Genomic DNA, 12596 nt, shown 5'->3' with positions numbered 1-12596 from the left:
TGACCAGGGACTGAACCCCAGGACCCTTGCATTGGAAGCACAGAGTCTTAGCCACTAGACCACCAGGAAAGTCCCCCATTTTAACTATTTTTAAGCGCACAATTCAGTGGCACTAAACTGTCACCATCATCCCGCTCCAGAATTTTTTCCCAAACTGCATCCATGTACCCAGTAAACAGTAACTCCCCATCCTCCCACCCCCACTGCCCCAGTGACCCCCATTCTACTTCCTCATCTATGAACGTGACTATTGCAGGTACCCCGTCTGATTGGAGTCATACAGTATTTATTCTTTGGTGACTCCCCAGACTACTTTTTTAAAACACACGCACAAATGTTTTACAGAAATGAAATCACAATGAGCACAGATTTGTCGCTTTTTTCACTTGCAGTAACAGACCTCCTGTCCGCACATTTGCATGTGAATGTCTGCACCCTCATTCTTACCACCTGCCCCAGCTCCGTGGAGAGCCGTGGAGAGCTGTACGGCACGCGTCTCACCCGTCCCCGCTGTGGGCGTGAGGCTGTTTCTGGTCTCTCTCCTAAGCAATCTTCAGTCAATGGCCTCAGTTTCCAGCCTCACAAAGGGCTTCAGTTAGGGCTTCAAGACTGTGCTTGGAGGTACAGTTTCTGAGCCAAAGGAAGCAGTGTAAACCCCGGTGAAGGTTGCCAGATTGCACCTGGAAGGTGGGATATAAAAAGTGCTCATTTTCTCAGCAACGCAGAATTGTCATTAGCCTTTATATAATAGTTTCTTATGTGGCTGGAGGGGAAAAAAAACCTCACTGCTTCAATTTGCATTTGCTCAATTGAACATCTTTTCATATGCTTTTTTTCCCCCATCTTTTATTTGCTTTTCTTCTTTGCCTATTTCTCCTTTTTGCAACTTTTTTGCAAATTTTTTTCTCCCAAGGGAAAAAATATTTAGCAAGAGTGAGAGGTGTGTGCACTACCTTTAGGAACAAGAGCAAATAAAATCATGCCTCCATAAGCCTCTCAGAAGGGCACATTTGTCAACAGAATGAACACGCTTTGAAATTCCTGCTTTAGCAGGTTTCTAGGATATTTTATTCCTTCAATATGCGAATCATTAGCTTCACAGCAGTTGAAATAATCAGTGCCAAGAAGTTTAGAGGTCTCCTTCCAGCTCCTAAATCTCAGATAACAAAGAAAATGAGCAGGTTACATAGCACTGGAAATACAATTTTACACTCTCTCAGGTAGCTGAAGCCAGGTTGAACAACATCATCCCTGGTCCCCAGGGACTGGAAGTCACCGGAATGCATGGGGCTGAGTTTTGTCCACTCAACTCCCCATGTTGTCAACAACGGAAGTCGTGCAAAAAATAAGGGAGTGATGTTTTCATCTAGAGAATGAGCATCAGAAATGTCCATCCCCAAAGTTCATTCAACTGTTTATGTAAATAACATTCTATACCACCTAGAACACCAAGAGATGATGTTCTTTTCATTTTTTCTTTTTAAAAAATTTCTATAAATTAAGAGGAGAAAATAATCTCAGTTTCCTTAATCTTGTTCGCAAGATCCAAAGTCTAACCAGTTTTGATCTAAGGTTTGGTCACAGGTCGCCATGGAGTGGTCAAATTTGGGAGGTGGCAAGGGAGGCCAAGGACCTAGAACCCTATGAACTCAGGGTGCTCAGTTACGTTTAGCTGTAACAGTAATGACAAGGACAACCACAATAATAATATCTGCTCTCAGGAGGGTTATGACAACTTCAAGGCCAACTAGGGAGGCAAAAGTTCTTTTCTGCTCCTGGGGAGGCAAAAATCCCAAATCATCATCCCCATTATCATCATCACTATTGGATAGGTGTGTGTGCTAAGTCATTCAGTCATGTCTGACTCTTTGTGACCCTAAGGGCTGTAGCCCACCAGGCTACTCTCTTGGATTTATCTCAGCCCAAAATTCAGATGATTGAAATTCTTGGCTGTTTTCCTTCCAACATCTTTGTCCTGGCGGTCCTTTGAATCCCCTCTCCATGCAAGATCCCTGCATGAAAGTCAGAGAGGATTTCCTTCACTTTATGAAAGATGAAAATGAGAATCAGCATGGTGTGGCTCAGCCACAGTGATCCCCAATTTAGACTAGGGAGGAGGAGGCCAGTTGAGGGAAAGTGACCAGTGATACTTATGGCTGCAAGTAACAGAAACCCAACTCAAGTCTTCCTAAGGGACTGTGGCCTGAGGTATGTTCAAGAACTCAAATGTATTTGCTCTTTTCCCTAAAGGTAGTACACATACATCTCTGTCTCTAAATACTTTTATCCCTTGAAAAGAAATACAAAAGGTAGAAACAGGCAGATTGTGTGGTTTGGGTCTCTCATCCTAGCCCTTCTCCCTGTACCTGATCTGTTCTCTTCTCCAGCATCTTCTGTTTCTTGCAACTACATAGCAGAAAGCATGGCACCCCACCACCACCGCCATCACACACAGAACCAGGGTCTGCATGTTACAGGCCAGCCAATCAAGTTCCAAACTCTATGGAAGGTCTCTGATTAGCTGAGCCTGGCCAGGTGCTCTCCTGTATAGGCCATCCTGGGACGAGTGTCCAGCTGTGGTCAAGGGATAGTGTCGTCTGATCTTAAATCCCTGGGAATTGGCATCAAACCATGCCACCTGGCACAGCCAAAAAAATTTTTTTTAATTTAATACAGCAATATATTAAAAAGATACTAAACGGAGTTTATCCCACGAATACAAGGCTCATTCAACACTGGAAAATAAGTGTGTGTAATTTGTCAAAAATCCATAGATCTGCATACCACAAAGAGTAAATTTTACAATATAAAATTTTTTTAGAAATCATCCAGAATGTCAAGGGAATCCAAAGTGAAATGCATACTCTGAAATTTGAAAATGAAAAGCAGACAAGTAAATCTGCTTACAAATGGATGGTTTAGCCACAATGAAACTGGTGAGGAAGAAAAGAACTCAGGCAGTGTACTGACGAGATATGGTAAAACTAAGGAAAAAAGAACTGTACATAAATTGTACTCTGGTTGGAAGATTTGTTTCTCAAACAGATGTGTGTGTGTGCTCGGTCGCTGAGTCGAGTCCAACTCTTTGTGACCCCACGGGACTCCATGTAGTCCGCCAGGCTCCTCTGTCCGTGGGGATTCTTTAGGCAAGAATATGGGAGCGGGTTGCCATTGCCTTCCCCAGGGGATCTTCCTGACCCAAGGATCGAACCCTCGTCTCCTACATGGGCAGGCGGATTCTTTACCACTGTAACACCTGTGAAGCCCTCTCAAACAGATGCAGGCTATGAATTCTGAAACCATTTCACACGTCTAGTAGAACAAAGAAGCAAATGTATTGGAGCTAATGAGAGAAATAGATTTTTCACTGAGTTAGAATGAAATTACCAGAAAAGCAAGGGGAAATGCTAGAATGAAAAATGAGGTGGGTCAGAAACTGCACTATGGTTTGGTTTGGTTCCTTCAAACACTTCTCTTGTGGTCTACTGGTGAAGAATCCGCTTGCCAGTGCAGGGAACATGGGCTCGGTCTCTGGGCCTGGAGAACCCCACATGGCAAGGAGCAACTAAGCCCATGTGCCACGACTACTGAGCCTGTGCTCCAGGGCCCACGAGCTGCAATACTGAAACCTGTGAGTTCTAGAGCCTGTGCTCTGCGACAAAGGGGAGACAGCGAAGTGGGCAGCATCACAACTAAAGAGCAGCTCCTGCTTGCTGCAGCTAGAGCGAGCCTGCTTCCAGCAAGGGCAGCCAAAAGTAAATTAAAAAATAAAACAGAAGGTCTCTCGAGTCATTCAGGAGATGATTCTGATGTGTTGCCAGGACCACAAGGGGACACTGTGGGATTCACCCACTGAGCCCTCCCTCCTTTCCTCTGGGTGGACAGCATCTCACCCAGGAAAGGCCTGAGGCCCAACTCTGGCTCACAAAGATGAGCCTGAGATTTCGAAGCTGGGGAAACTCTCTGCCCTGAGCTGGTGTGGCAGCGGGATGTCCGTCTGAGGCCACTGGCAGCAAGCTCCCCTCCCACCTGGAAGGGAGGCAACCCCAATGGAAGCAGAGACAAGTGACAGAGAATACACAGACCCTGAGGCACTGTGGGAAGACTGGGCCACCCCGCCAGAAGCCAGTGCCACCCTGGGACTTCCCAGAGTCTGGACCCAACCAAGTTCTCTTTTTTCTTCAGTGGGAGAAGTTCTAAGGAGCACACGGGACAAGGTGCTGGGCTCCCAACCAAGAGGCCACCTCCCTTCCCACCAGGGCTTCAGTCCTGTGAGCGGCCACACAGGCTGCCCTCAAGCCCTCTGTCTCGTGTGCCTTGACACCCTCTCCTTCGTTTGGCCCTGCCTCCAAAGACACTGATGACAATACCAGGAAGCAAAATCCTGCCAGCAGCAACACGTCCTTGGTCTACACCCACTTCATCTGTCGGAACCCACTGGCCCCTTTGTCAAAGACTGCTCCCCACATTTGCATCTTCTGTTTCATCAGGTCGTTTGTTTCATTTTTCGATGGTGGATGGAGTTTGAAAGAATTTACTATTTTTAACAAAATCATAGACTATAAGATGCAATGATAAATGTGGCTGGTTGTGAATATAAAATCCAGCATCCTCTCAAAGTTATTGGGAGACATTGATGTATTTATGTAGCTAATGCTTCCCTGGTGGCTCAGTGGTAAAGAATCCACCTGCCAATGCAGGAGACCCAGGTTCAATCCCTGGGTTGGGAAGATCCCCTGGAGAGGAAATGGCAGCTCACTCCAGTGTTCTTGCCTGGCAAATCTCATGGAGAGAGGAGCCTGGAAGGCTGCAGTCCACAGGGTCAAAAAGAATCGAACACGGCATAGTGACTGAACAACAACAAATGTAGTTAATAGATCACCACGTGCTAATTACAAATTTGCTCAATTTTTTTTGGCCTTACCCCACAGCATGTGTGATCCTTTTTCCCTGACCAGGAATCCAACCCATGCCCCTCTGTATTGACAGCATGGAGTCTTAACCACTGGACTGCCTGGGAAGTCCCAAATTTGTTCATTTTAGAATGTAAAGAATAACACAGGTATCATAATTGCAAGTATCTTCATTTGTTTACCTCCAATCTCATTTTGAAGTGCTATGATCTAGAATAAGTTCTTATCTCTGTGATATTTTACCACCAGGGATTCCCTGGTGGCTCAGACGGTAAAGAATCTGCCTGCAATTCGGGAGACCTGAGTTGGATCCCTGAGTCTGAAAGATCCCCTGGAGAAGGAAATGGCAACCCACTCCAGTATTCTTGCCTGGAAAATCCCGTGGACAGAGGAGCCTGGCGGGCTACAGTCCATAGGGTAGCAAAGAGTCAGACACGACTGAGCAACTACGCTTTCATGATATTTTACAAATTTGGAAAACATGGTCTAGAAATACTTGTTTGATGAAATGTGTTTATATAATTATATTCTGTACTCTAAGTTATGGTGATTCAAGCAAAATTCTTTTACTCTCATGCATTAAAAAGAGCTTTGGGAGTCACTGAAAGAGGGAAATCAGGGGTGCCCATTCCACCAGGAAACTGATCAGTCTGGCTTTCTCCAGGGCTTGACTCTCATAGGTGTGGACTTACTGAAAGTCACTGGCTTGACAGCCATCCCAGGAATCCGCCCCACCCCCAGGTCACCTTTAGCTGTGTGCCCTTGGGGCTGACCTGCAGAAGCTCCACTGAGGCATTCATCAGAAGACTTGCTCCCTGGATCATCAGCTGGCCTCCTGAACTCTCTTTAAAGCAAAGTTCCCAAGTTCCTCTATGCACTTCAGACCCAGGTACACACAGGTATACCAGACACTGCATAGAGCAGAGTAAGCACAGCTAGTGGCTGACTTGGTACCACATTATTGTTTAACATACCAACAATGGGACTTCCCTGGTGGTCCAGTGGCTGAGAATCTGCCTGCCAATGCAGGAGGACATGGGTTCGATTCCTGGTCCAGGAAGATCCCACAGGCTGAGGAGCAACTGGGCCGGTGTGCCACACCTACTGAAGCCGAAGCGCTCTAGGGCCCAGTCGCCACAACCACTGAAGACCGAGAGCCCTAGAGCCTGTGCCCTGCAGCAAAGAGAAGCCACCACTCTGAGAAGCCCTCACGACGCAACTTGCAACTCAAGAGTAGCCAGCCCCTGCTCGCTGAAACTAGAGAGAGCCTGTGTGCTGCAATGAAGACCTAACACAACCAACATAAGTAAATAAATAAGTTTTAAAATAAAAAGTAAAATACCAACAACAAGGTCCTACTATATATTAATAGCACAGGGAACTATCTTCAAATAAGTTATTATGGGAAAGAATACCAAAAAATAATGTACGTGTAAGTATAACAATCACTTTGCTGTACGGCAGAAGTTAGCACAACAGTGTAAATCAGGTATACTTCAATTTAAAATAAAATAACTGATTGCAACAGCCTTCTAAGTAGCCACTCTGTTCAGAAGTAAGTGATAGAATATCTCAGGGATGCAGACCAGTGAGGAATCAAAACATGAAGGCCGGAAACCAGTCCACACTAAATCCTACACCTGCCCTTCACTCTCCATTTTAATGCTCCTCCAGCTTGAATTAGGGCACTCCCCCCACAGATCTTCTAAGCTCATGTTACAGCTCCCAGAGCACAGAGTAAATCGTTTCACGCCTAATAGACACTCCATGCTTGCTGAGTTTCAGTTAAATTTAGATGAGTTTTTGTATTAAAGTATAATCTGATTATAAAAAATATAATGTAGTGTGAAATGTTTTCTGTTTCTCTGTTAGTTACCTATTAGCTTAAATAATAAAATCTTGTAAATATCATTTGTACAAATACATTCAACATTACAGTTTGATTTATAAAAATAACTGCATGATTGAACAGAGCTGGAGGGAGGGAACTCCATGATTGATTTTGTCTCCCTAAGAACCCAGCACAGCGGAGACCCCACACACTCCAGACTCTTCCCTGATAGCCAGGCTTCTTCCCCAGGAGGATGTCAGAAGGTTCATCCCCAAGGCTGAGCCTGCCCTCCAAATGATAACTAAATGTGAAACCCTTCCCAGGAAGCAGCTAATGGGGTGTATAAATCCCTGTCCTCCTGGCCCAGATGAACCCCTATCTGGAGCCCCTTTTAAGCTGTAATTACACAGAAGGTAGAAATAGGGGGTGATGAGACAACCCCTAAATGAAGGCCTGGCCCTACCATGAGGACACAGGACATAGGCAAGAAAATCTGGTGGGTCAGACTGGGGTAAAGTTCCAGATTTTTAACAAAATTGTGGTAACACGATTTTGATTATTTTAATATTTTAATTGAGATTAACTTTCAAGCAATAAAATGCATACATATTAAGTAAACATTAGATGAGTTTTGATAAACATATCCCTACCAAGATGAAGAGCATTTCCATCATCCCAGAAAGGTTTATTTTTTGTGCCCCTTCTTAGTCAATCCCTCCACCATATAGGCAACAATTGATCTACTATCACTGTGATAAATTTGCATTTTCTCAAGTTTTACATAAATGAACTCATGAACCCTGTGCTGTTTTACTATCTCCAATGTGAGATTTTGTTCACATGAGTATATTGGAAATCCATACCTTTTTGTGACTCCATAGAAATTCTCTGCCTGGATATGCCACGGTTTATCTGTGTCCTGTGACAGACACCTGGGCTAGTCTCAGTTTTTGCCATTGTACTTAGAGCATCTGTGAACATTTGTGTACAGGTCTTTGTTTTAATTTCTCATGTACAAATGCTAATTTTTCTTTGATAAACACTCAGATTGTTGATAACCTATCTTTTCAAATTCTGATTCATTTCAGTTCAGTTCAGTCTCTCAGTCGCATCCAACTCTTTGCAACCCCATGGACTGCAGCACACCAGACCTCCCTGTACATCACCAGCTCCCAGAGTTTACTCAAACTCATGTCCATTGAGTCAGTGATGCCATCCAACCATCTCATCCTCTGTCGTCCCCTTCTCCTCCTGCCTTCAGTCTTTCCCAGCATCAGGGTCTTTTCAAAAGAGTCAGCTCTTCGCATCAGGTGGTCAAAATATTGGAGTTTCAGCTTTAGCATCAGTCCTTCCAATGAATATTCAGGACTGATTTCCTTTAGGATGGACTGGTTGGATCTCCTTGCTGTCCAAGGGACTCTCAAGAGTCTTTTCCAACACCACAGTTCAAAAGCATCAATTCTTCGGCAGTCAGCTTTCTTTATGGTCCAACTCTCACATCCATACATGACTACTGGAAAAACCAGTAGTCAAAGTCCAGCTTTGACTAGGACCTTTGTTGGCAAAGTAATGTCTCTGTTTTTTAATATGTTGTCTAGGTTGGCCATAACTTTCCTTCCAAGGAGTAAGCATCTTTTAATTTCATGGCTGCAGTCACCATCTGCAGTGATTCTGGAACCCAAAAGGATAAGGTCTGTTACTGTTTCCATTGTTTCCTATCTATTTGCCATGAAGTGATGGGACCAGATGCCATGATCTTAGTTTTCTGAATGTTGAGCTTGAAGCCAACTTTTTCACTCTCCTCTTTCACTTTCATCAAGAGGTTCTTTAGTTCCTCTTTGCTTTCTGCCATAAGGGTGGTGTCATCTGCATATCTGAGGTTATTGATATTTCCCCCAGCAATACTGATTCCAGTTTGTGCTTCATCCTGTCCAGAATTTCTCATGATGTGCTCTGCATATAAGTTAAATAAGCGTGGTGACAATATACAGCCTTGATGTACTCCTTTCTGGATTGGAACCAGTCTGTTGTTCCATGTCCAGTTCTAACTGTTGCTTCTTGGCTTGCATACAGATTTCTCAGGAGGCAGGTCAGGTGGTCTGGTATTCCCATCTCTAAGAATTTTCCACGGTTTGTTGTGATTCACGTAGTCAAAGGCTGTGGCATAGTCAATAAAGCAGAAGTAGATGTTTTTCTGGAAGTCTCTTGAAATTCTGATAAGATGAGGTAATTTCTATGACTCTGCTAACCTCGCTGGGTCCTTCCTCTGCCAAAAATTATTTTGTTACTTATATGTATTGCAGATGTCTTTTTCTAGTTTGTTGTGATCTTTTCCCCCTTAAGATTAAATTTATCCTTCAATATCCCAATTTTCAGAACCCAGGATTTGCTCCCTCCCCCAAATCTTACAAACTATTGAAGGGACTATTATCAAACTGTAAGAGACTCAGGCAAGAGGGCTTCTTTAAAAAGCCATATCCAAACATAAAGGGAGGTCCTACATAGCAGGAGTATAGAAATTTTAATATAATAGGAATATTATCCCATTCACCATCAGTTCAGTTCAGTTCAGTTGCTCAGTCGTATCCGACTCTTTGCAACCCCATGGACCGCAGCACACCAGGCCTCCCTGTCCATCACTAACTCCCAGAGTTTACCCAAATTCATGTCCAACTAGAAATAAACCCAGCAAGAAACAATATAAGACCTAGATTAAGAACACTGTAAACTGACCAAAGGACTTGAAAGAGGACCAAGTCCAAATAACCAAAAAGATAAAACTGTAATAGTCCAAAGGCAAACGGCATACTGAGAAAAAAATATTGATTACACCTATGAAAGGCAAGGGGTCTTATCTAATATAAATTCCACCTGCAAATCAATAAGAAAAACAAACAACACAGCTGTAATACTGAGCAAAGGATATATATGAACAGGCAATTCACAGAACAAATGCTGAGCCCAGCAAACATATAGAAGGATACCCAACTCCACTTGTAAGCAAAGGAAATGCGGGTTAAAACAATGAGAGCTCCTTTTACAAAGCTACCCTGATATTGGCAGTCTCCAGTGCTGCCAGATGTGGAGGAGTGCGTTTTCCAGAACAGCTGGAGGAGGAGGGGAAAGTGTGACCTGTCCACACTACAATCAGCAATCCCTTCTCAACTTTGTCTTAGAAAGACTCATGTGCAATAAGAAACCTGTGTGTGAGGGGAGTGATATCCCAGATTTGTCCTTGGTGGTGAGATTCAGAGAAAACCTCACACCACCATGATGTCCACCAACAAGGGAGGGGTCCTTGTGGGTGCAATAGGACCAACAATTCATGCAATTCATGAATTACATGCAATATAATTCATACAATAGTCATGGTTGGGGTTGGGGAGTGGGAGGGAGGCTCAAGAGAGCGGGAGTATAGGGATACATATAGTGATTCATGCTGTTATACAGCGGAAAGTACCACAACCTTGTGAAACAATTTTACACCAATTAAGTAAATAAATAAATAAAATTTAAAACCAGCCACAGCCAAGCCAGAAACACAAGAGAGTGATAAATGAGAATATAAGGAATTTAGGGGCATGCACCTTGAAAGACTTCCAAGATAAATTTGATGATTACATATGTTAAAAACACATCTAGGTGAGATTTATCAGAGGAATGCAAAGTTGGTTTAACATCTGAAAACGAATTAATGTAATATAACAATAAAATAAAAAAAAACACAAAAAACACATAAATATCTCAATGGATACAGACAAAGCATCTGACAAAATCTTTTCATGGAGAAATACACTCAACAAACTAGGAATAGAGAACTTCCTCAACCTCGTAACAGACATCTGTGAAGAATCTGTAGCTAACATCATGCTTAATAGTGAAAGACTGGATGCTTTACCCCTAAGATCAGGGAAAAAACAAGGATGTGTGGTCTCACCAATTCTATTCAGTACTGAACTAGAGATCTAGCCAAAGCAACTAGGCACAAAAATGAAATAAATGATATCCAGAATGGAAAAAACAGCAATTTTTTCTATTCACAGAATATATGATTTGTATAGTAAAGCTCTAAAGAACTCACTAAAAAAGTATTAGAGCTAATAAAAGAGTCCAGCAAGGCTTCAGGGTATAAGATTACGATTAAAAAAAAACGATTGTATTTCTATATATTTGCAATGAACAATATAAAAATACAATTAAGAAAATAATTCCATTTATAATAACATCAAAAAGAAGAATAAATTTAACAAAAGTCCAAAATGTGTACTCCAAAGAGAAAAAAAAAATGTTGAAAGAAATTAAAGGCCTGAATAAAGGAAAACGAATGATATGTTCATGGATTGGAAGAGTTAATATTGCTAAGGCAGCAATTCTCTCCCCAAAATTATCTACAAATTCAAGGTAATCCTTAACAAAATCCCAGCTGGCTTACTTGCAGAAACTGAAAAACATGCTAAAATACATACGGAAACTCAAGGGACCCAGAGTAGCCAAAACAATCTTGGAGAAGAATTAAGCTGGATTCAAAATGCCCAATTTCCAAACTTATTGCAAAACTGCAGTTATCAAAACAATTCAATACTTAAATAAGGATAGACATATAGATCAATGGATTTGATTTAGCTCTTACCTGAATGGTCTAGTAGTTTTTTCTTTACTTTCTCCAATTTAAGTCTGAATTTTGCAATAAGGAGTTCAGGATCTGAGCCAGAGTCAGCTCCTGGTCTTGTTTTTGCTTTTGAACTGTGGTGTTGGAGAAGACTCTTGAGAGTCCCTTGGGCTGCAAGGAGATCCAACCAGTCCATCCAAAAGGAAATTGGTCCTGTATATTCATTGGAAGGATTGCTGCTGAAGCTGAAATTCCAATGCTTTGGCCACCTGATGCAAAGAACTGACTCATTTGAAAAGAACCTGATGCTGGGAAAGATTGAAGGCAGGAAAGATGTGATGACAGAGGATGAGATGGTTGGATGGCATCGCCAACTCAATGGACATGAGTTTGAGTAAACTCCAGGAGATAGTGATGGACAGGGAAGCCTGGCATGCTGCAGTCCATGGGGTCGCCAGGAGTCGGACACAACTGAGCAACTGAGCTGAAATGAACTGAGAGATTAATGGAATAAGACTGAGAATTCAGAAGAAAAACACTCATGTTTATGATCAATTGATTTTCAATAAATGATGCTGAGATACCAGGATATCCACATGCAAAATAATGAAGTTAGACCCTTACTTCACATGATATACAAAATTAACTCGAAATGAATCAGAAACCAAAGTAAAAGAAAAATTTTTAAACCCTTAAAAAAATGTAATTGTAAAACTTTGTGACCTTGGATTTAGCAATGGAATCTTAGACACAAAAAAGCATAAACAAAAAAAAAGAAAAAAGAATAGATAAATTAGACTCGATCAAAATTACAAGTTTTTGAACTTCAAATGATGGTCAGAAAGATTCCACATGCCTCAGAGCAACTAAGCCTGAGCGATACAACTACTGAAGCCCACATGCCCTAGAACCTAGGTTCTTCAACAAGAGAAGCCACCACGATGAGAAGCCCACGCCCTGCAACTAAAGAAAGCCCATGCACAGCAATGAAGACCCAGTGTAGCCAGTAAATACAGAATAATTTGTTTTAATGACAGTATAAAGAAAGTGGGGGCTTCGAAGGTGGTGCTAAGTCACTTCAGTCATGTCCAACTCTCTGCGACCCCATAGACGGCAGCCTACCAGGCTTCCCCATCCCTGGGATTCTCAAGGCAAGAATACTGGAGTAGGTTGCCATTTCCTTCTCCAATGCATGGAAGTGAAAAGTGAAAATGAAGTCACTCAGTCTTGTCCAACTCTTAGT

Source organism: Bison bison, unplaced genomic scaffold (assembly GCF_000754665.1).
Source record: "Bison bison bison isolate TAMUID 2011002044 unplaced genomic scaffold, Bison_UMD1.0 scf7180017864280, whole genome shotgun sequence".
NCBI classification, from domain to species: Eukaryota; Metazoa; Chordata; class Mammalia; order Artiodactyla; family Bovidae; genus Bison; species Bison bison.
This window is presented reverse-complemented; position numbering follows the sequence as displayed.